The following is a 24,870-nucleotide window of genomic DNA, read 5'->3' as shown; positions in this document are numbered from 1 at the left end:
ACACATATATATATTACATACATACATACATACACAGACCTGAGGCATCCTGGATTCCCATCTTTACAACTGTCCCTTACCTCTTCCAGCAGGGGTGCAGTAATGAAGCAGGGAGCCTGGCAGGTGGTCATGTGACCACCTGCCACCTGCCCGGCTTGTGCATCCAAAAAAGCCATGCTCCCTTGCAGCTTCACAGGCACCAAGGACTGAGGCCATTATGTGAGAAATGTAAGTGGCAAGTGCAGCTGTGCTCTGTATCGCTGAGCTGGTCACAGATAGATCTGTACAATCTCTCCAGGGTGTGGCACCCCACCACACCCTGTTATTGTGAATAGCCCGTACAGCACCCCTTCGGTTCTACTGAACCGAAGGGGTCCTGGGGCCGAAGCTAGCCGAAGGATCGACCGAAGCTACAGCCAGATCCTTTGGCAGCTTCGAGAATAGACCCCTAAGTTATGCATTGATGTCTGCAATTAGCTAACAAGAGATCACTATAGCAGTGATCTACTGGTGTATGGAGAGGATGGACAGAGCTGCAACAGCTCTGCCCCAGCTTCCATACTCACAAAAAGGGCTGGAGCCACTGGGACTGGCCAGCATTTATTCAAAATGCTGCAATAAATAGCCACTGTCCCAGCATCATTTTAAAAATGGCAGCCAGGACTCAAGTAGTTAAAGAGTCAGTACACTCAAAATGAATATTGTAACTATAAGTGGAGCCTAGTGAGCTAAGGCACTCCTGAGCACTACGGGTCAGATGTACTTGTAGGCAGTTGCCAGTGACAGGGCAGCCTAGCTGGCTGCAGGATATAAGTGTATATAACTACTGTCAGCTGATTTTGATATGTTTATGTGTAAATATGTTCAGAACTGTTTAGCCTCTATAATTGTCTCCAGCACCATTTTGGAGAAGCCTGGTGTCCTGATAGGACAGGAATTCTCGGGAGATTTGGTCGGCCATTTTGGAGCGGTTCTCTTATATAGGAGGCCCAGCCACGTTTTTGGGCAGAACACGTGTGGACAGATATCCCGCTTGTGAGGGAGAGTTAGGAGAGTTCAGGGACAGTGTTCCGACCTGTGAGGGATAGTGCAGTGTTCCTATGGAGTCCTGTATCGGCAATCCTGGTCGGATGAAAGACTCCCAGTTGCTTGTAGCCAAACCGGTGTCCCCGTTGTGAGTGCGGGAAGAGTGGGCCAGACCCCTATCTCCCTGTACGGAACTAATACTGCTGCTTCCGGGTAGAGTGTTATCAGCCTTACAGATACGTATTGTGTGCTTGGGTTTAGACTGTGCCAGTCAGTGGGAAGTGCAGAGAAAGCTAATGAATATCACTATCGCTTACACCTGAAGTGACAGTACTGTGTACCTGTGTCTCCATGCCTGGAGTGAAATCGCTTGCTTTACTATTGTAAATATTTTTAAATTATTAAAACACTGCTAGGAAGGACCTGAAAGTCTTTTCATATAACATAGCAAGTCTTATTCCTATGCACAGGGCAGGTATCCCCACTGGTTTATGTTACATATACACCTAGAGACTAACAAAGATTTAGAAGGAGTTAGTCTCATGTGGTTTCTAATCACAATTCTTTTCTGAGTATATATGTAATGCAGGCCAGTAGCTCTATAGTTGGAGGGAAGCATTTGCATGACCACATGTGTTATCCTGATCTCTAACCTCTCCTTCATGCCCCAAATGTTGCCGTCTTAATCTCCATAACATTTCCATAATAATTTGCCCCTTTTTAACAAATGACACCACAAAGCTACTAATTCACTCTCTTGTCATCTCTTGCCTTGACTACTGGAACTCTCTTCTCATTGGCCTACCACTAAACAAGCTCCCCTTCAGTCTATCATGAATCCCTCCATGGCTTCCAATATTGCAATGCATAAAATGTAAAATACTAACAACAACATATAAAGCCCCCAGCTACATCTACAACCTCATCTCAAAGTGTAACCCAAACCATCGCTTGCGCTCCTTCCAAAACCTCCTGCTGTCTAGCTCCCTCATCACCTCCTCCAATTCTCGCCTACAGGACTTCTCCATGGCCTATCTCATCCTCTGGAACTCCCTATCACCGGCTATCTCCTAATCTATCTGCCTTTAGGCGATCCCTGAAAACTCACCACTTCAGGGAAGCCTATTCCACCTCCTCTTAAAAACGGTGCAACTTCTCCTTCAATCAGCTCATCCCTTACAGCTATTACCATCTGTATCACTTGCCCCTCCTTGTAGTTTGTAAGCTCTCACGAGCAGGGTCCTCTAATCCATTTGTATGGAATTGTATTGTACATGTACTGTCCTACTACTATGTAGTAAAGTGCTGCACAAACTGTTGGCACTACAGATATTCCTCACTTTACGACTTACCAGCTCTCCGACCGTACGTGCGGGAACGTAGCAGCGGCAGTGCGACGTCTCGCTATCTTTAGCGCTGTACTCTATTCTCCACTGCGGGTCTCGGTAAGTACTTTATTAACTGATTTACAGTACACTGTACAGTACTGTACATCTCCAACACTATACAGTACTGTACTAATGCAGTACAGTAGTGTATACAGTTCCTCACTTAACAACCAATTAGTTTAACGACCTGGTCGTAGGAACGGAACCCGGCAGTTAAGTGAGGAATACCTGTATATAAATCCTGTATAATAATAATAATGATAAGTGAGATATAAAAATGGATGCATAAAGCAGAAAGTACAAATACACAAAATCTTGTCAATGATCAATGATGAATCTGCAGCACTTAATAGCAAAAACATAGTCATGAATAACTAGATAAAATATTGATACGATACAATGAGTTGCCATGTGTGTGTGTGTGTGTGTATATTAAGTTCATGCAGGTATAAAGAAAATGTCTGTATGTCTAATAATGTCAATCATTCCAAAGAGCAAAACACATTTATCATCTCCACTGTCTATGTATAAACATTGTCAATCATGCCAGCACATCCTATAATCAGTTTGTAATTATGATCCCTGGAAGATGTGCGCCAAGGAGCGAAAACCTGTCTGTCTTTACCCATCAGCTGGCTAAAATATCACTTATTTTTTATTGTGACTTTCTTTCAAATGGGAGAATTAAAATATGGGCAGTAAGTAGACATGTGGCAGTGCAATAGGGACACATACAGTCTGGAAATGCTGCCAATGCCAGTTGCCTGGTTGTCTCTAGCTTTGAAACTTTCTCAGCCCCAGGCCAGAACAATCATGCAGACTGAAAAGTTGAAGCATGAAGTTGTGATTCTGGATCTGCATACTTGTTCTAGGTAGCAGCTCAGAGATTGTTAAAGCCAATGGATCAGCATGATAACCTTGCAGTTAGCATTTTTTTAAAAAGAAGGATCAGCAATGGCAATGATCTCCCTACATAACCTTTTATGTAGCAGCAGGGGAAGGAGTAATGGGGAATAATAGAGTGTCAGCTGAGTGACAACCCTGAGTCTGCTGGGACTGCTGCAATCACATCCAAGATGGCAGCACCCAGTAGGATTGCCACATTTTCTTCAAGCGAAACCCAAACTTACTCTAGCGATGCGTGGACATTTTTTGGGGAGAATGAGTCGTGATTTACAGTACACTGTACAGTACTGTACATCTCCAACACTATACAGTACTGTACTGATGCAGTACAATACTGTATACACTTCCTCGCTTTATGACCAATTAGTTTAATGACCTGGTCGTAGGAACGGAACTCGGCAGTTAAGTGAGGAATACCTGTATATAAATCCTGTATAATAATAATGATAAGTGAGATATAAAAATCTCACTTAGCATTATGCATAAAACAGAAAGTACAAATACACAAAATCTTGCCAATGATGAATCTGCAGCACTTAATAGCAAAAACATAGTCAGGAATAACTGGATAAAATACATGCAACTCATTGTATCGTATCAATATTTTATCCAGTTATTCCTGACTATGTAAATAGTGCTACCCATTAATATGTAAATATCACAGTTGAGACTATTTTCAGTGGGGGGCCAGTAGCCCCTATTTTAATTTTGGTTCCCCCTGTCTGCCTGACATCTTGTGTCTTGGTTTCTGCTGCGATGAAACCCAAACTTAGCATTTAAAACCCGGACTGTCCGGGTAAATCCTGGACAGATGGCAACCCTGGCGCACAGCAGCAGTCTCAGGGCTTTTGCAAGGGAGGCTTTTACAGGTAAATAGCATGCCCAAAATGCATTAAATGCACATATAATCTTAAGTAACTTAAGGAACCTTTTTGGAAAGAAGAAAAGCAACCGCCTCACCCACATACATTTACTCCATGTTACTAGACTACTAGACAAATAATCAAATCCCATTTTTCTCTGCCCAGAGTTTAAGTTCTCCGGCGGCTCTGATAGAGTCCTATTGCAGGAGGACCAGAAAATATGACCACCTTAGTGTATCCAAAAGCTGAAGATAGCGAATATTTAGGCTATCATTAAACACAGACATTCTATACCTTACAATATGAACTAAATCAGCCTTTCCCAATTATTTTACCCTATAGGATCTTTCAGTTATTGGGGAACCCCTGCATAACAATAGCTATGTCTACAGCTATGGCATATATCCACAGTACGTTAGCATGACAAGTTTATGAAAATCACATTGATGGTGAGTGGTGAAATGATCCTTTGATTGGTGACCATTGGGAAGATTGGTCCTCCTTACATTGGTATTAGGTGGGTGGGATAGTGAGGTTTGCATTGGTGCTCATTGCTTAGATTATCCCTTGCATTGGTGGTCAGGGAAATAATGCTCTGTAATAGAGGTGGAAAATGGCCAGAAAAATTAACCTTGCATTGGTACTCATTAGTTAGAATGCCCCTCACAGTCAGTGGAAGAATGCTTTATAACATTCGTGGTCAGTGGTAAAAACAATCCTTACATTACTGGTCAGTGTGAAAAATGTCCCTAAATTGGTGGCCAGTTGAAAGAAGGCCCCTTACATTAGTGGTCAATGGGAAGAATGCTCCTTACACTACTGGGTAGTGGATGAATAATCAACTGGTCCTGCACCACTGGCTTTGTTATGGGACATTGGAGTTGGATTTGTGTAGGCAACATCAGGCAGGAGATCAACCCTCCCAAATGTGTCATGCCAATTATTACACTCTTTTGTGGAACCCCTAGTGACATATTTCAGAAATCTAGAATTTTGGGAAACCCAAATTGAGAAAGTTTGATCTTAACAAAGTTAGGAGCTCTAGGTACTGCCATCACCTTAATTGGTTGTCATCTTCATGTATCTTTTTTCAAGGGCAGGTAACTCATAAAATGACAGGTGACATCATTCAAATTCTGCTTCTTTCACATTTCAGTAACTGCTGAATTTTTTGTTGGCCTTATCCTAAAACACTGAGAGCATTACTAAAACAAAATGTATTTACCTGTCCTTGTATATTTCACAAAAATAATACAAAACAAGAAATAAAGGTAAAAAATACAGCCTTACCTTCAGTCTTGAACAGTTGTTTAGGATCCTCTCCTGTACTGAGATTGTTTAGTCTGATTTTACTGTGCACCTTCATGCAATGTGTATTAGAAGCTGTAGCAACTCAGAGCATGCCTCATTTCCTGGCAGGGCAGGAGAGTGTCCAACAGACTTTCTGTCCCTGACCTTCCCCTTCCATTCATTGGATTTAAGTTATTTTGATCATGGGAACTTAACATCATATATTGGCATTACCTAGGCAAATGCAGTCTGCCTAGGAATGCCCACTCCTCTAGATAAATATCCTCCCATATTGGTGTTGTGATATTTGTATAACATCTCCCAAGAGCCATCCCACTGCTTGCATCAGGGCTAAGGGCTCTTGAGAGAAGTATTGAGAGAGGGTGCTGCAATGTTTTTGCGAAGCTATGTACAGAACCATGTCAGTCCCTCCCACCAGCCTTGATCTGCCTTCATCGCATAAAGCAGCCTTTCTCAACCCTGGGGTGTTATGTGGCACTCAAGGGTTCCTTGAATTTATTTTACACAGTGTTATGCCTTACCACGGTGCAGGCAGGCAAAGCTACTTATTACATACATCCATTTCAGGTTGCCTGGCCATCACCAACGCAATGCTCCTGAAATACTTTTTGTTTCTCTTTAACCAACCTTCCCATAAGCTGTCTGAATTCAGTTCCAAATAGGTCAGTGGTCGCATTGTATCTATACCTCCTCATCCAGGTCTCCTTATGTGAATGAGTTCTTCCTTTTTAAGGTTCACTAGGGGGCTGACAATGCTCACTGTTTGCCACCTCTGACTCCATCTACAGAGCTGTCCCAGCAATGATTACTCCAGCTCCAAAATGGCTTTGATGTAGAGCCACTCTTCTTCTGTAGCTGCTAAAGCGGTACAAAAGAAAATACATGACTTTTCCTTGATAGTTTGACTTTGATATACATATACTTATTAGATTTCTCATACTGTAAAAGAAAATGATACATTTAGATCATACAGAATAATAAATCTAAATGACAGTACTTTACCAGCTTCATATTTTCCAACTGCACACATGAAAATGATAGTAGTGAGATAATATAAAATGGTAATGAATATTTCTCAAGACATGGGCACTAAGACTGTGTACGCTACTGTAGATGTAGGAGAGAAAATACATTAAATATTAACATATTTTTTTTCAACAATATATCTTTATTGAATGTTGTAGTAGTTCGAAACAACAAAGCCAATGTGCAGATACAATGGCACGTAGAAATATTGCATGTCCTGCTATAACATGTGTTTCAACAAAACAGGTTAGGAGTATAAAGAATTACAAGGTATGAAACACAAGGCTGGCGTTCTATATGATCTGCAGAAATGCAACTATAATAAACATCATAAAGAGGGGGGAAGAAAGGTAAAGGAGGGGAGGGTTGGGATTATATTTGTGCGTCAATTAAAAAGGCAGTATGAATGTGAAACCAAACAAACAAACTCAATGAGGTCACAACGCACAGAAGGGCTTGAGGAGCCATTTTTCTCAATACCGACAAAACGTGGAGTATCTATGATTTATATAGGAGAATGTACGTTCATAAGAGCACTGTAGATTGGTTAGACCAACAACTTCCGAGACATTTGGAGGGAAAGAAGTGCGCCACTTACGTGCAATCAATAGGACAGCAGCATAAACTATGTGGGAAATGATTGTTCTAGAGGAAATAGGGAAAGTATCCAGATTGATGTGTAGAAGTGCCAGAGTAATAGAGAGTGTGACTGGGGTGGTTGTAAACTGTTAAATATGGAAAACCTGATTCCAATAGGATCGGAGTTATTTGCAGTGTGTAATGGATCCCCGCCATCTGCGCATTCCCGCACTGCTCGGGAATGCGCCATCCCACGCATGCACAGACGCGGTAGATTACCAACACGCAAACGTGCCATACCCGTGCATAGGAAGTGACATCACTGGCCCTATATAAACCCAGCAGCAGTACCACCATGTTGCTGGTTTATCGCCAGTTGATCCTTGTTCCACTGTTTTGTGATATCTTGCTTGATTCCTGTGACCCGGACTTCCTCAACTAACTTTGAATTCTGCCTGCCTTGACCTCGGAACTGTTATTTGACCATTCTTCAGCCTAACCCTTTTTGTACTTGAATTGCCCGCTCAGACCTTGACCTCAGCTCGTCTCATAGGATTACGGCTTGCACGGTGATCAACACCACTGGCACTCCTGCCACTTGTTCTCCCTCTGGGCTCTGTTCCCATCATCAGAGTCTCCCAGGACACAAGGTGCAAGGGAAGCCTCCTCTCCTCTCGTCTCCCAGAAGGTACATAACACAGTGCCAAAAAACGTGAGCTAAGGAACCCAGCTCTCCACACATTCTCCAACATAGTGGGGAATTTTTTATTGAACATTTTGATAATTTGTAGGGTGTAAGATACCATCTGTTAACTAATTTGTAAAAAAGTTTGCAGTGGTTTGCACAAATATATGTCTTGTAGTATACCTGAAAGGCTTTCTGCCATTGAGATGTGGAAATGGTAGTACTCAAGTCACGTTCCCATTTTAGCATCTGAGGAGACTTGAAAAATAAGTTATTGTCCCCTAAAAAAGCATAGAATAACGAAATGCCACCTAGAGACTGTTAAGGGGTACCCAGGAATTGGTATAGTTTTCGGTCAATTGGAACCATAGATGGAATGTGTTGCTTACGGAGTAGATTTGTAATTTGAAAGTAGCAATGGTATTTGGTCATAGGGAGTTTATATTGATCAGTTAGACGTTTCATAGATTTCAATGTATTCTGAGCATGTAGGTCAGGTAGGTGGTTAATGCCCAGTCTTGTCCAGATCATCAAATTGAAGTGGGTGATAATGCGTTAGAGAAATGTGATAGGGGTTGAGAGGTTTTGGGTAGATGTAGAAGACATGGATGTAAGTGGAAGAGCTCTACAAACTGTAGGGGACGCTCTAATCGATAGCTGCATATCTTGGAGACTTCCCACGCCAAATAAAGTGGAGAAGTTGGTGGTGGGTCTTGAAGAAGGAAGTGGGTGGGATTAAAGGTACGGTCCTAAAAACATATAATATTTTGGGTAGGATGAACATTTTGAATGCTGCCATCCTGCCTGATGTAGAGAGATACAGGTTATTAAGTTTATTAAGGTCTACAGGGAGCTGTTGAAGGAGAGGTTTATAATTAAGCGCAAACCTTTTGGGAATTTGGATACCTAAGTATGGAATCGAGGTTGACATCCAGGAGAATTGAAACTGGGATATAAGTCGGGTTTTAAGAGGAGGGGGAATATGAAAGTCTAGGATTTGTGATTTAGAAGTGTAAAATATTAACATATTTTAACTATTACTGAGAGTTTAGTCTTTTAATCATTATTAATTGTATTTTTTTAATATACACATGTAAAAGAGACCTGATTGATGCAAATAAACTTATTAGTGTGTGCTAATGTTTTTTTTTAAATGTTGGGGGTCATTTACTAAAGGAAAGTAGACCATTTATTTTGCAAATGAAATTGTACTTTGCAGGGTGAGGTTCCCCTTAGTTTAGTGAATGAGGTCAAGCTCTGCTGGCTTCCATCATCCAATCATGCGCAAGGAAAAATATATATTTTTTTCATTTTCCTTCCATGAGATTTGGTATTCCTTGCCAAGTAAAGTTTTCACCACATTTCATTTCACCACAAGCTAAGGAGAAACTTCCCCTGTAAAGTGCAAATTCCCTTGCAAAGTGAGCAGCCTATTTGCCTTTAGTAAGCCCACCCCTCAATCCCCAAAATAGATATGCACACTGATGTAACCATATTAACCCAGTACATACTTATGACCTTTTTCCGATTTTACTCACATATGAATGTGTTGACTACTATGTCCTAACAGGCTCAGAGCTTTCAGTACTCAGACAACTGAACAAAATATATTTTAAAAGAAACCCCAGTCCATAAGGTTCTACAAACCCAAAAGCAAAATTATATAATTCTTAGTTTTAGCATAATAATTTTGCATTCACGTTTTCCAACACTGTCCAATAGGGTTGATTTACTAAAGGCAAATAAGCTGTTCACTTTGCAAGGAACTTTTTCCTTAGCTCAGCGTTGCTAATTTCCAGCATCCAATTATGTGCAAGCCAAAAATACATTTAAAAAAAATGTATTTTACTTGCATGTAATTGGGTGTTCTTCACAAAGTTAATTTTTACTACATTCAGAAAGCAAAAAGAAAATTCCCTTGCAAAGGAACAGTCTGTTTGCCTTTAGTAGTATAATCCCATTGACTCTACTTTATGGCTCCTTCTCACAGTGCAAGTCTATTGGGTTTATTTATTAAAGGCAAAACGGGTGGTAAATGGCAAACAGCCATAGTCCAGGTATGTCTGTATTTATTTAAAGTGACACTAAAATCAAGAGTTAAATCTAAAAATACATTCAAGACCCTTAACTATTAACAAAAATTTAACTTATTTGTGTATCACTCGGCTGTAGATCCTCAAACCATCTCTGAATTGGTACTGACACTGTCCTTCCTTCTGGAGGGGGGCTACTTTTGTTCCCCATGGTCCCTGTCTGTGGGTAAAGTAGTCATGTTTAGTTTACTTATATATATATACGGCTAGCAAGCAGTGTATATATATATGCAAAAAAACATTTTCTAACAGGTTTAAACGTACCTGTGTCTTCGCCGCGTGCTCCCGCCCGAACATCAAGAGTCTTGGGTGGCCGCAAAGGATCATAGGGCAGGCGTATGCGCACTTCAGATGTTCGGCAGGGAGACGAGGAGAGACACAAGGTAAATCTATGGAGCAGCGTGCACCTGCACAGACTCTGTGGATCATCAGAGAAGAGGAAGACAGAGGAGTCAGTGCTGGATCAGAGACCAGCCCCAGCGCTGGAGGGACATCTGAAAACTACACTAAAGAAAAAGATGATCGGATTAAGAGGCATGATTTAAGGTTAGTCCTTAAACTAACATTGGGGGGAGGGAAAAAAATATCCTTTAATGTCACTTTAATTCAAAGAAACAAGGTAATTAAAGTCAATAGAACTTCTAAATCTAAAAATCTAGTACGGCAACAGCAGTCGTGTAAGAAATGCAAAAAAAGTGTAAAAAAATTACGCGGTCAAAACACAGGCTCACTATAAATTCAATCATTGCTTTCTTTTAAAATGCAGCAGAGATATTTGGTAGAGGCAGCAGACGTATAAGAGAGTGAATGTCGAAAACAGCTTCCAACTTTGCAAAGTGATCACATGCGTAAATGTGTAAGTAAGGGATTAATGTAAAACCATTATGCCTTTGCAGAATGGAAGAATGAAAGTGTTTAGGAGATACATTAAGATTCAACATCTTACTGAAATACAAGAATTGGATTTTTACCACAGGTAAAGCCTAAGGCAAATATCTGAGCTAGTTTGTTCTTCAACTTTCCATCTGGGATTAAAACTAGGTGGATTTTCGAGAGATAAAAAGCTGTGTTTTTGAAATGCTACAGGGGCAGCTGTGTTTACTCCTAGAGCGTTTCTGCATCCGCTAGCCCTGGTGCCCTCCAAGGAAGTGGAGGTTTATATACCATTGACGTAAAGTAAACATTTATTGTCAGGGCTAGAAAAGGAATTAAAAAAAACAAACAAATAAATATCACATTTTCCGATTAGTAGGAGTTGGATGAAAAGTTTTTAAGGGGAAACAGCAGTTTATTTATCTATTTTTTTAGATAGGCAGGTAAAGGTGACCAATTAAATTAATGTCATTGGTGTTTGTTAAAGCCCCAATTTGGGGGTCTTGGCACCACAGTCATCCCCTCTGGACTTTTCTCATACTCTTTTCTCATAGCTTTTTCAAGGTTTTCAGGCCAGTCATGTGATTCAACGGGTTCTCTTCCAGCTTGGATTCCTGTATCATTGTATGTGAGTGCACGGCACCATCATATGGGCTGGTCCCTGACACCCTGCACTCACAGGATGTTAATAGCCTAGAGAGAGAGAGAGAGAGAGAGAGAGAGAGAGAGAGTTCCTTAGGAGATTCACAATCATCCCACATAGTGGTATTCTGGCCAGCTTGCGTATTAGGTATAGATCCCAACGTGTTTCGCTCTATTCGCTTTCTCAGGGGAATGGAGGTAACCAATCTTATAATCATAACATACAATTACTTTTCAATTCATAAGTACACTGCCTATTTATGGACAACTAAAACCAAGAACAAAAATGTAATGTGTTGCCCATACCAGTCCATAGAGATGATGGCTGCATTCGTTTTCTAATTTTTGGCTAAGAATATACTGAAAATACCTGATCTTTCCAGAAATTAAGTGTCATTTTCTTCCTTCTGTAAACTCATATTCCCACCCCCTCCCATGTATTGGATTGGAGATGGCAGCCATGGATTCCTCCTCCATACACTGGGGGAGTGAGCATAAACAGTCTAGGACAGTCAGTGTGTTATTCTCAAGATCATCAAAATAAAGGAATAAGCCTGAGAAGGGAAAACTACTGCAGCCACCACATTGAAGGACTGGCAAGCTGCAATATATTGCATTTTTGTTTTAGGGTTTAGATATGCTTTAAAGAAAAAGAGTCACCACCAGCCTTCTGCATGGAATGGGTATTTGGTAAGGGCACGGACCTGGTGACGAGCATGTAGCCAATAATCTTTTTGTAGTGTAACTATTTGGTTTTATTCTTGTATTTATAAAGTGATTTACTGTGCTATCCAGTGAAGTCTATTTTGCTTTAGGCCACCTTCACATGGATAGCAAAGGGGCCATACAATTAGATATAGATCTGTGGTTTTACAGTCCTTCCCCAGTCACCTGCTGCAACATCAGCACTGTGGCTGAACCGTGCTGTATACATTGATATGGCCACAATGCTTTGCAGCGCAACCAAAAAAATACAGTTTGTTACATTTGGCAGATGGTGCTGCTTGTCAAATGCAACCATTGCAATTAGAGGGTTTGCGGTTGTGGCATGGCATAGCAATAGAAAATCCCCATTGGTGTTAAAAAAATACTGCATTCAGGAGGTGTCAGTATCACCTCCTGAATGCTGGGCAGCCACTGCTTCACCACTCTCTGAAAAGCGATCCATGGTGGATCACTTTTCATAGAGCGGTGGAGGCTGCCATCCATGTGAACTCAGACTAACTCTCATGTTTGTAGTGTAACCAGGATCATCCCTTTAATAAGGCAGTTTAAGTCCAGGTTTCCTCAGGTCGCATCTCAATGGGGGACAACCAGATGGTGGTGGGGTGCCCCCACAGCCTTCAAGGTTGCTAAAAGCTCTTAGCATCTTGTAATGCACTGTGTGGCTTCCCGCCCAGCTCACTGAAATCAGTGGTTGCCTGGAGCTGAGCAGGACGCTTTGGTTGGTGTCCCACCAAGCTCCTGGCAACCACTGATGTGAGCGAGCTGGATGGGATGCCGGACAGGGCTACCCTCCAGAACAACAAATCATCAAGACACCACCTCCCAACCATTCTCTGCCTGCACCACCATCTCCTTCCAGAACCATCATCATCATCATCATCAGTGAAAACCTTAGGGGCATCCTTGACTGTAGCATTCAGTAAGACGTAAAAAAGTAAGAAAAATACACTATATTGCCAAAAGTATTGGGACACCTGCCTTTACACGCACATAAACGCTAATGGCATCCCAGTCTTAGTCCGTAGGGTTCAATATTGGGTTGGCCCGCCGTTTCCCGCTATAACAGCTTTAACTTTTCTGGGAAGGCTGTCCACAAGGTTTAGGAGTGTGTCTATGGGAATGTTGGACCATTTGTGAGGTCAGGTAATGATGTTGGACAAGAAGGCCGGGCTTGCAGTCTCCGCTCTAATTTATCCCAAAGGTGTTCTAAAGTTTTGAGGTCAGGACTCTGTGCCGGCCAGTCAAGTTCCTCCACCCAAAACTTGCTCATCCATTTCTTTATGGACCTTGCTTTGTGCACTGGTGCGCAGTCATGTTGGAACAGGAAGGGACCATCCCCAAACGGTTCCTACAAAGTTGGGAGCATGAAATTGTCCAAAATGTCTTGGTATGCTGATGCCGTAAGAGTTCTCTTCACTGGAACTAAGGGGCCAAGCCCAACCCCTGAAAATCCCCCCCCCACACCATAATCCCCCCCTCCACCAAACTTTACAATCCAGTCAGGCAAGTACCGTAACCTGGCAACCGCCAGACCCAGACACGTCCATCGGATTGCCAGACAGAGAAGTGTAATTCATAACTCCAGTGAACACGTCTCCACTTCTCTAGAGTCCAGTGGCAGGGTGCTTTAAACCACGGCATCTGACGATTTGCATTGCACTTGGTGATGTAAGGCTTGGATGCAGCTGCTCGGCCATGGAAACCCATTCCACAAAGCTCTAGTGCACTAGTGTTGTGTCAATTTGAAGGCCACAGGAAGTTTGGAGGTCTGCAGCTATTGACTCTGCAGACAGTTGGCGACTTCTGCGCACTGTGCGCTTCAGCATGCGCTGACCCCGGTCTCTGCCATTTTACGTGGCCTACCACTTTGTGGCTGAGTTGCTGTTGTCCCCAGTTGCTTCCACTTTGTTATAATACCACTAACAGGTGACTGTGGAATATTTAGTAGCAAAGGAATTTCATGGAACACCTGAATCCAATGATTCGGAGGGGTGCCACAATACTTTTGGCAATATAGTGTATAAAACCATAATTTTCTGTGGCACATGGCAATACCAATGTGAACGCTCATGGACAGATTATTCGTTTGCACAGTTCAAAGTTTTGAAAATCTTCTGAACATTCAAACTACATTAGGTGAGGAAACCTAAAGAGGTTTAAAGAAAAAAAAACACAACAATTTTGGATTATGAATAATACATAGCAATCGAATAATTAAAGACTTCCAATTGATAGGCAATGCAATTTACTGGCAGGAAAGGGAATATTGCAGAGCAAACTTTACAGGCAACTGGCAATGATAATTAATTCTGCTAAAAAAAAAAAGTGAATTATTGATAGATGGCTGTTTAACATCTTAAGAGATGAACACTGGATATTGAGCAAAAATCCTTAAGTCTACACATTAACATAATCAGAAATTGTGGGTTTAATAGTACAAATAAAAGTAATAATAATTCAGTGTGTTTTATACTTCACAATAAATCATTTATGAATGGAACATAACTCTTTATGTATGAATTGTCATTTTTTTTTCTTATTTTTTAAGAGCAGAATTTTTAACATGAAGCAATGTTCAAGAACAAGACGTGACCTCAAACTAGCAGGAGGAAACATCAAAGCTGAACTATACAACAGGAACTGAGGGAAAATATCTCCACCGGGTACACAAATTGTAATAAGAACTAAAAGAGGCTCTAACCCTCTTCCTCCCTATATCCAAAATTGAATAAAGTTTTAGCTTGACTATAAAGTTGAACTGTGGCACAAAAACTTTCATCCAAATATATAATTCATTGTAGACATAATCAGTGTCATCCCTATGATGAGGCAGCCTGAGGTGTTTGCCTCAGGCAGAATCTCATTGGGTTACATAGGGTGGGCAGGTGTGCCTTCCATTCCCTTTCCAGCCAGAACATCCCAGGTTGCTAAGAGTTGTAGTAGTATTAGTCTGCTGTTGCTGTGTAGTATAATTCTGCTGGCTGTAGTGTAGTATTAATCTTCTGGGTACTGTTGTAGTATTAGCTGCTGGGCACTGGTAGTATTAATCTGCTGGGACTCTAGTGAGGTATTAACTGTATCACTGATAACTGCTGGGGACCTAATAATCAGGCACTGTAGGCGTATGCTTTGAATATTACTAGGAACTGTGATGTTTGTTGGGCGCTCGGTGTGATACTGCGGCCAGTTAAAGTTCTGTTGTCAGTTTAGAATGAGATTATAGCTGGGCCTAAATTAAATGAACTAAAAAAAAAAGAAAAATGTCTTCTATGAGTGGGAATGCAACCTGGTGCACAACATGCTCAATGTATGTGCTTGTTAAACACCTGTTCGAGTGTGAATACTTTTGTGCTAGATGTCAGCAAGTTGTTTGTTTGGAAGCCCAGATTCTGGAGCTAAAGCATCACCTGGCAACACTTCGGAGCATAAATAACATGGAAAAGACAAAGACTCTGGCTTTGACTCATCAGGTTCTGGTGGAGGAAGTGGGTAGCTGGGTTACCGTTAGAAGGTGGGGTAGAGGGAAGAGTGCAAGAGAGGCTAGCCCTGAATAGACACACCCCAATTAATATGCCTGGCTGCATGATATTGGGGATGTTAGGTCAGGGGTAGCATTGTTGGAGCAGGACATTTCTCCTATCCACCAGGGGAGTCATTGCACCAGTAAGGCAGGAAGGAGAGACAGATATTGGTGGTGGAGTACTCTATTATCAGAAGGACAGACAGGGTCTGCTGTCCTGGCAACTAATGTACAAGAGTACAACCTGTTTAGGAGGGACAGGGTTGGTAGAAGCAGGAGTGGTATATGCATATGGGAATAACAACCTAACTGTGCACATACAAGACAACCTCACAACAGAGAGTTGCAATTGTGTTAAATGAGAACTATGGGGTCAGTGTTTTTCCCCATAGTTCTCCTTAGGGTAACGGGAGAACACAAACTAGCGTCCTCCCGTTACCCTAAGCTCAGTATACCGCGAGCTACAAATCGCGGTATAATGAGACGCCGCAGCGGATCCCGACTTAGACGACGGGATCCACCCAGCTGCGTGAGTGACAGCTGGCTCTGCCTATCTAGAGGCAGAGCCAGCTGTACCCGCCCCCTCCCCCGTCTGTTCCGCCAGTCAGCGCTGGCAGATCGGAGCGGGGAGAGGGGAATCCAGCCCCTCCCCCTGTCACGGCAGAGAGCCGTGACAGGATCGAGAGGTGAGCGAACCCGGTATGTGTTCGCTCACCTCCCGATCTACTAAGCCGACCTGTGACAGTCTCATTGTCACAGGTCGGCTAGAACTATGAGGTGAGTGAAAAGCACTCACCTCATAGTTCTCCTTTAAGTCTTTGTGGCTAGAACTAGATAAGACTTAAGTTAGCCATAAACTAATTGAGGGTGTGTGTTACAAACCCCCAAACATAGGGGAAGAAGCGGAGGCTCACCTACATTCCCAAAATATAAATAGCAGGGAAGCTGGGAAATGTTGTTATAATGGGTGACTTCAATTATCCAGACATTGATTGGCCAAATGTAAGTGCTCTTTCAACAAAGGCTGGCCATTTCCTAAACCTGTTGCAGGACAATTTCATGGATCAGATGGTTGATGCCCCAACCAGGAATAATGCAATTCTACATCTAATAACGTCACATAATGCGGACATAGTTGCAGAAATATAGATTAGGGATACATTGGGTAATAGTGTTCACAGGATGATTTCCTTTAATGTTGGGTACAGAAATGAGAAGTATGTTGGTATGGCAAGTACGCTAAATTTTAAAAAGGCAAACTTCGATAAGCTGCATCATCTAGTGTATGCCACTAAATTGGACACATTATTTCTAACAATGAACACTAACGAGAAGTGGAATTGTTTTAAGAATACATTATAGAATGCCATTAGCAAGTGCATACCATCGGGTAATAAAAATAAAAGAACAAGAGCTAAACCTGCATGACTAAATAAAACAGTAAAACAACATATCAATGAAAAGAAGCTGGCAGTTAAAAAAAATAAGATGGAGGTGACTGCAATGGCATTCCAGAGCTACAAGAAATGCAATAAGATACTGTATGTAAACATGAAATCTGGGCAGATAAAATAGATTACGAAAAAACATATTGCCACAGTTAGTAAGAACACCCAAAAATTCTACCATTATATAAACAGTAAAAAGGTAGGAAAAGAGCAAGTAGGCCCAATAAAAGATGAGAACGGCAGATTATTCGCAAATGACAGGGAGAAGGCTGAGGTATTAACCCCTTCGTGACGGGAGACGTACAGTGTACGTCCCGGCACTTTGTGCCTATATGACTGGCCGCGTACACTGTACGTAACAATATCAGGCTTTGTAATGCTGGTAACAGCTGATTCTCAGCTGTTACCAGTCATTAATGAATGCCTCATTATTGAGGCATTCATTAATGAAATAATTAAGCTTTTTGTAAAAGCTTCTTCCTGTCATTAATGAAAGAATGAAGCCGTTACATGCAAATACAGGACCGCAATTTGCAATCCTGAATTTGAAAGCTAAAAATAGCAGAGAGGTAGCAGTGACTCACCTCTCTGCTATTTGTTTTGGCAGCTCGAGAGCCGATGTTTAGATACATTTCACTAAAAAGATACAATGTATATATTTTGAGTGAAATGTATCAGTTCTGATCGTCTAGGCACGATCAAAGAGCTTTTAGTGATATCTGAATCTGACTAAAGTCAGGATCAGTCTCTAAGGTTATTATTAGCTGTTCCTAAGTTTGGAGCAGCCTAATAGCCATAAATTAAAAAAAGTTAATGTATCAAGCAGTAATATGACTGCTTGATATAAACTGACAAGAAAAAAAAGTTTTTTGTTTTTTTTACAAAGTGTAAAAAAAATTAAATAAAGTGTAAAACAAAATTAGGAAAATAAAAATGATATATACATATATTTTTTATACTATAAGTAATATAAAACATTCTAAAAAAAAATAATAATCAAAATATGTGAAAAAAAGTGTTTTCTTCTAGTTTTTTCCTCATTTTTTTATTTTATTCAAACTAAGTGAGGGGTTAGGTACACATATGTGATATAATTATATAGCCCTATCTGTCCTCTAAAAAACAATATATAATCTGTGTGGGTATATTTAGTAAGAAAGTATATTACTGCTGTGGAAGAATCACACAGCACAAAATGTAAAAAGTGTGTCAGTCATTTATGAACAGAAACTGAAAACTAGCTCAGTCATGAAGGGGTTAAATTCCTCTTCTCCTCAGTATACACTCAGGAAAAAGACAGGTTTAATGGATATAATAAGAATATGAGTAGCTTAATGTGTAAGATAATGCAGGGGTTGATGGTAGCCGGGGTTCAACACAGACCGGAGAAACTTAATGTGAGTTAATGGTTAGGACCAGATAACCTGCACCCAAGGGTACTTAAAGAGCTCACCCAGGTTATAACAAGTCCATTATTCCTCATTTTCAAGGACTCAGTACTGACTGGAAGGGTCCCAAGCGATTGGCGCACAGCAGCGATAGTACCAATATTCAAAATAAGTTCAAAAAGCCAACCTGGGAACTACGGACCAGTCAGTCTAACATCAATAGTATGCAAACTGTTTGAGGGAATGATAAGGGACTATTTAGTGCATTTTGTTTATGGCAATGGTATAATGAGTGATAATCAGCATGACTTTATGAAGGACAGTAACATACAGGGGTAGAGGTACTAATAATGACTGGAACACACAGGGACTCATATATACACAAATACTACAAGCACTCATCTGTATATATGGGTTGTCTGCAGAAATCTGGTAAGGAGTACATCAAGATATATCCATTTATTTCATATATACACAAGCGCGCATGCACACACACATACACACACACACACACACACACACACACACACACAAAGGTTGAACTTGATGGACCTGTGTCTTTCTTCAACCTCAAATACCATGTAACTTTTTTGGAGGGAAAAAGTTAATTGTTTGTATGCCTTAATTCTTTGTATAGCTTTTAGGGCTTGTTCACACCAAATCCGGACCAGATCTGCATGAGCTTCTGAATATGCAATGCAGTGCATTTTGACGCGCTTTTGTCCCGTTCCGTCTTTTTTTTTAGCCTAAAGTGGGCTTTCGGTGCGTTCCAGGGAATTTGCATGCATGTTTGATGCGTTGCAATGCGTGTTGGTGCATTCCAGAGCAGACAAAATAGGGCATGCTGCAGTTTTTCCACATGCTCTGGAACTGAACCCTGTGGTGTGAACTAGAGCCCAAAATACATTTGGAATACATTGGATGCATTTTTGACGCGTTCTGTAACTGTTCTGCATCTGTTCCGCACTTGGTGTGAACAAGCCCTTATAGTATGTACTTTCATAGGTAAATAAAAAATACAACAAAAAACAATATAAATACAGCAAAAGCAATAAATATGTCTGAAAACTTCAGCACCATAGTGGTCATATAAGCATCAATGAACGACCAGCAGTGTGTCCATTTCAAAGCTTTAGGAAAAGTCTCCTGACTGGAATGTCATCTTTACTAGGAAAAATAAAAGTAGTTTAAAAGACTCTCTAGGGCTGGTTTGACTTCCTCTTATGTAATTTCTTTCATGCTGTATGTATTAATAGTTTTATTAGGAGGAAAGCTGAGGTATGAATACCTTACATTTCTAGGTCTTTTATTTGACCTGGTTACCCTTCAGCAGAAAATGGCAGAAAATGTAAGAACCGCCTTGCTTTTTTCAAGGGAAGCTATACTTTTAGAATGTACTATGTGGCTAAAAATTGTGGAAACCTGACTATCATACCAATGTGAGCTTGTTGGATATCCCATTCTAAAACCATGAGCATTAAAGTGACAGTAAACTCAGTAGTCAAACCTTAAAAATGCATTCAAGTACCTTAACTATTAACAACAATGTATCTTGTTTGTGTATCACTCGGCTGTAGATCCTCAAATCATCTCTGAATTGGTGCTGACACCGTCCTTCCTTCTGGAGGGGGGCTACTTTTGTTCCCCATGGTCCCTGTGTGTGTTGTAAAGTTCACTCCCGGGATTGACTACAATCTCAATATGAATGAATAAACTAAACATGAGATTGTAGTCCATCCCAGGAGCGAGCTTGGAGTGGTGACTACTTTACAACACACACAGGGACCATGGGGAGCAAAGGTATCCACCCTCCAGAAGGAAGGACAGTGTCCGCACCAATTCAGAGATGATTTGAGGCTCTACAGCCGAGTGATACACAAATAAGATACATTTCGTCGATAATTAGGGTAACTGAATGTATTTTTAAGATTTAACTCCTGAGTTTAGAGTCACTTTAAGAGAGCTGGTTATGAATCATTAAAAACATTGACTTTTCTTAAAGCAATACATGCAATAATAATAATATTCAAGGCAGACTAGTGTTGTTAAAGGAGAACTATGGGGTCAGGGCTTTTCCCCATAGTTCTCCTAAGGGTAACGGGAGGACACAAACTAGCGTCCTCCCGTCACCCAAAGCTGTAGCTTCCGGTATACTGAGACGCCGCAGCCCGGACAGATCCCGACATTACTGTCTGGATCCACCCAGTTGCGTTAGTGACAGCTGGCCCTGCCTATCTAGAGGCAGAGCCAGCTGTACCCGCCCCCTCCCCTTCCGTTCTGCCAGTCAGCGCTGGAGGATCAGACAGGATCGAGAAGTGAGCGATCTATTGAGCCAACCAACAGTTTCATTGTCACAGGTCGGCTAGAACTATGAGTGATTTTCACTCGACTCATAGTTCTCCTTTAAGTAAAATGTATCTTGATATTGTCTTTGGTGCAAATTTAAGACTTTACCGAAGCACACACAGATTTTTCTATTTGGGTCAAGTATATTAAAATGCCATCGGTTCCCAGTCTTTGTGAGCCAGAAATAAGGTTTGAATAGAAGTCTTTTATTCCTCAGTATTTTTACCATAGTTCTCAATTTCAAACCTCTGAACTTTTTTGATAACCTGCCCATTCCTCTTAATACTTATAAGCGGTGTACCTTTATACCGCTTTGAAAGTATGCACACAAAGACACAGATAAGGTTTCCCATTTGTCGTAGACCCAGAACAATGTATCTTAAGCCTCGCTATGAAAGGGGTTTAAATAAAGCCCTGTATTACAAAAGTGAGCAAAAAAAAAAGTTTGAAAAAATATCCATCTGATTGCGGCTTAATTGATTAAGAATATTTCCGCTCTCATTCGGTGATGAAAGGCATTTATTTCAAACCTAATTTTTCACAAAGTCCTGCTTACAAACTGATACGTCTGCTAAGCCGTACTTTAGATAAATTTAATTGATTACAGAGAGTCGGTCTTCAAAGGAAATACCTGATCTTTTGAAGAAGTCGTTCTTTCTGTAGGTGTCTTTTTTCTTTCTTTCTTTTTTCTCATTTATTGTACAATAGATCTTATTTCTGAATAGAAAAAAAAAGAAGTTTTAGGACCTGCTAAGAAGTTTGTGCCACCATCCACTTACTCAACACTTAGTGAGTTTGGACAGGGAAAAAATTCTGAGAAAATAGGTGTAGCCCCCATCACTTTTTGTGAAGTGGTTACTATACATTTAGTGAATGCCAGGGCTGTAGTCAGCCTGGCTGGATTTATAGTGGCATGTATCTGGTTAATTCCAGGTGTCTAGTATTGACTGTATCCCTGTCAGTAATTGGATATGCAGAGCCCAATAGCATGGGCACACACCTTGGGATAGCGTACTCGGGAGATGAATCAGGCACATATTCCAAATACGTGGTACAAAAGGGTAAATCCAATAATCATATTCAAATAAAGCATAAGGTAAGGGCAGGCAGCAAAGATCAAACTCGATAAACAAAGCAAAGGTCAGGTAACGGAATCACACGGCTGTCAACTGGAACACACTGTGGATAGCTCTGAAACAACTGAGCACTCTCTCTCTCTGGAACCTTGCAGCTTTATAGTGATCAAACAGGAAGTGATGTCAGGAGGTGTGGCAGAAGGGATGCAATTCCTGTCTATAACATGAAGCACTCCAGTGCTGCCATTTTGATGTAAGGATGCCATTAAACATCTGCAAGAGGCCTCACTTTTTTCATGCAGGGAAGTTATAGGACACAAGTCACTGACAAGTATGCCAAGTACTGACATGCTACGAGTGCAAGGACCCCTGCAATTGATACAGGTAAATTAAGAATTGTGACAATCCCCCTGGGTGGAGTGTGACTCTGCTGTGTTGTGGGACAGCCAGTGAGGGACACTGTGAGTGTATGTACAGTTCAGCAGCCAATCACTGAGTTTCTTTCAACCAGTGGTGCATGCTGGGAGAGGGTACATATGCTGGAGGGAATTGCCATGTACTCAGACTAGCCATGGATTAGCACTGAACTGGTTGCTGTCCAGCCACCCCCCAGGTTAGGTTTGAGGCCTGGGGGTGGGTAGAGGCTGGCATGTGGGAAGTGTTTCCCTAGGCCTCCAGTATGGAGGAGGCCTGTGTTGTTTGCCAGAGGAGGAGAACCAGAATGGATGGCTGCTTAAGGCACTCATCCCTGCTCATCTGTTACTCCAATTACTACCCACTGTACCACAAGTGAATCTACACTGAGATGCTAACAAGGTCTGGAGTATATGCCTGTTACACCCTGGATGTCTAGGATCCCTATAACTCTCTCCCCAGTGTGAAGATGTTAATAAAAGTTATTCAGCATTGCATTACTGGAGTGGATATCAGCTCTGTGGGCACTAGAAGAGGGCGGTTACATGCTATTGGGGCAGCTGAAGACCAAATCCCCTAGACAGACTAGTGATGACCCTGTTATGCCAGCGGCTCCTTAGGGGGTGAGTGCTACATGGGTTTTATTTATCACTATAGCTATGAACAGAATTGTATTTTTTAAACATATTGCTGCCAATGAAGTGCTGAGTTTGGCTTAAAAAAATTATTCACTGGCTATCAAAGACAGGTTGCACTTTTTGATTTTTCAAATTTGATTGCGATATAGAAAACAAATCATAAAGAAAAGTAAGATTGACAATACTATACAATCTGCTTCTTCATTAACAAAATAAAAAGAACAAAATACAGAATGAAAGAGTTTAAAACAAGAGGTTCATTTGGTATCTGTTAACAAGAATAGAAAGTACACTGACTGTTCAAAACAAAAAGTCTAATATGTCATTGTACCGCCTTTAGCTTTAATTACATTGCGCATTTGTCGATAAGCTTATGCAATGTCACATCATGTTTTTTCATCCAGAGTTGCATTCATTTTTCATCAAGATTTTGTAGTGATGATGGAAGAGTCGGACCTCTGCGTGAAGTCTTCTCCAGAAATCCCAAAGATTCTCAAAGGGGTTAAGGTCTGGACTGTGGTGGCCAATCCATGTGTTAACATTATGTCTCATGCTCCCTGAACCACTGTTTCACAATCTGAGCCCGATGAATCCTGGCATCCTGGAATATGCCCAATGTGTCATCAGGGAATAACAAACCCATTGATGGAAAAACCTGGTCATTCAATATATTCCTGTAGACAACTGACCTGATGTTTTGAGCGCATAACTTGCTGAACCTAGACTAATTATCTAATGGAAGGCTCTGACCTAATTGCTTAGCTAAATCCAGGTGGTGACTTTTTTTGGACAGGCAGTGTATAAGGGTCCCAAAAACAAACCATTCTTTTCTCAAGCTGAATGCGATTTCCTTGCCCTTGTAAGTCTCATTGGAAGGGTCCGTTTTGTGGAAAGGCCGCTTGGGGCATTGTTTATGGTAGATAGTTTCAGAGGGGAAGCAGGTTTATTTTCAGGGATGAATAAATAATATCAGAGATCTGCCACAGCTTTGCAGGGAAAAGCAACTTTAATGCCAGCTCTTGCAGAAGTGTATATTCATTTTTCCTTCACTCTGATTCCACTAAGAGCAAGGAGAACTACTTGATATTTACAGTTGTGGGGAGCATGCTACTCACTCTACTTCATTACAGGTGACACTGCTTGTGATGGATACCTGGCCATTTACAGAATTGTCACATACGGAGGGGTAAAGAGCCTAATACTATTAGCAAGCTACAAATAGAATCAACTAGATAGAATCAACTAGGAGCTTATTAAAGGCTTCTTTTCCTCTCTCTGACAGGTTAATGCAGTTACCTGGTAGTGAAGGAAAGGGGGAATAAGCTCCTAATGTGCAAAGAAAATGTTCACTTTAATGTTGACTTATCATTGAAGATTTCACTAAATCAGTAGGGTGCAAGTTAGTATTACCAGATGACATAATGTTTTTGAATGGATAAAATATTTTTTTCCAATTGCTGTTTTAACAGTCTGAAAAAATAGCAAAGGATTTTATGTGCATTGGGGGTGTTTTATAAAGCATTAGAGACTGTAGAGAGCCTATAATTTTAGCAGGAAAATGTCACATACCTTTGGGGAGTGTGATTGGACCCTTTCAACTCTGGTCCTAGAGCACCTAAATGAGGTACAGGAGAGCAGGGGTGCAGAGGGGCATGAGTGCTAGATGCTGGTAGACCGTGGGTGAGGTGCAGGGACAGAAGAGAAGCAGTTTGAGGAGCTGGTCTTCAAGCGATCTCTGGTCGAGGCAGGCCGAGTCATTAACAGGCGGGCAATGAGCTCCAGGCAAAAGGCAGGAATGTCAATGTAGTGAGAAACAGACCTAGGTCAGCAACATAGAGTCAGAGTATTACAAAGCATCAGGCAAAAATGATGGTTAGAAGCAAGCAAGCTGGGGTCTAAGGAACACAGAAGAGCAGCGAGAG

The sequence above is a fragment of the Nanorana parkeri genome, unplaced genomic scaffold (assembly GCF_000935625.1).
Source record: "Nanorana parkeri isolate BGI_ZX_2015 unplaced genomic scaffold, ASM93562v1 scaffold138, whole genome shotgun sequence".
Taxonomy (NCBI): Eukaryota; Metazoa; Chordata; class Amphibia; order Anura; family Dicroglossidae; genus Nanorana; species Nanorana parkeri.
The sequence above is the reverse complement of the archived record's forward strand: the minus strand, read 5'-3'. Positions refer to the sequence as shown.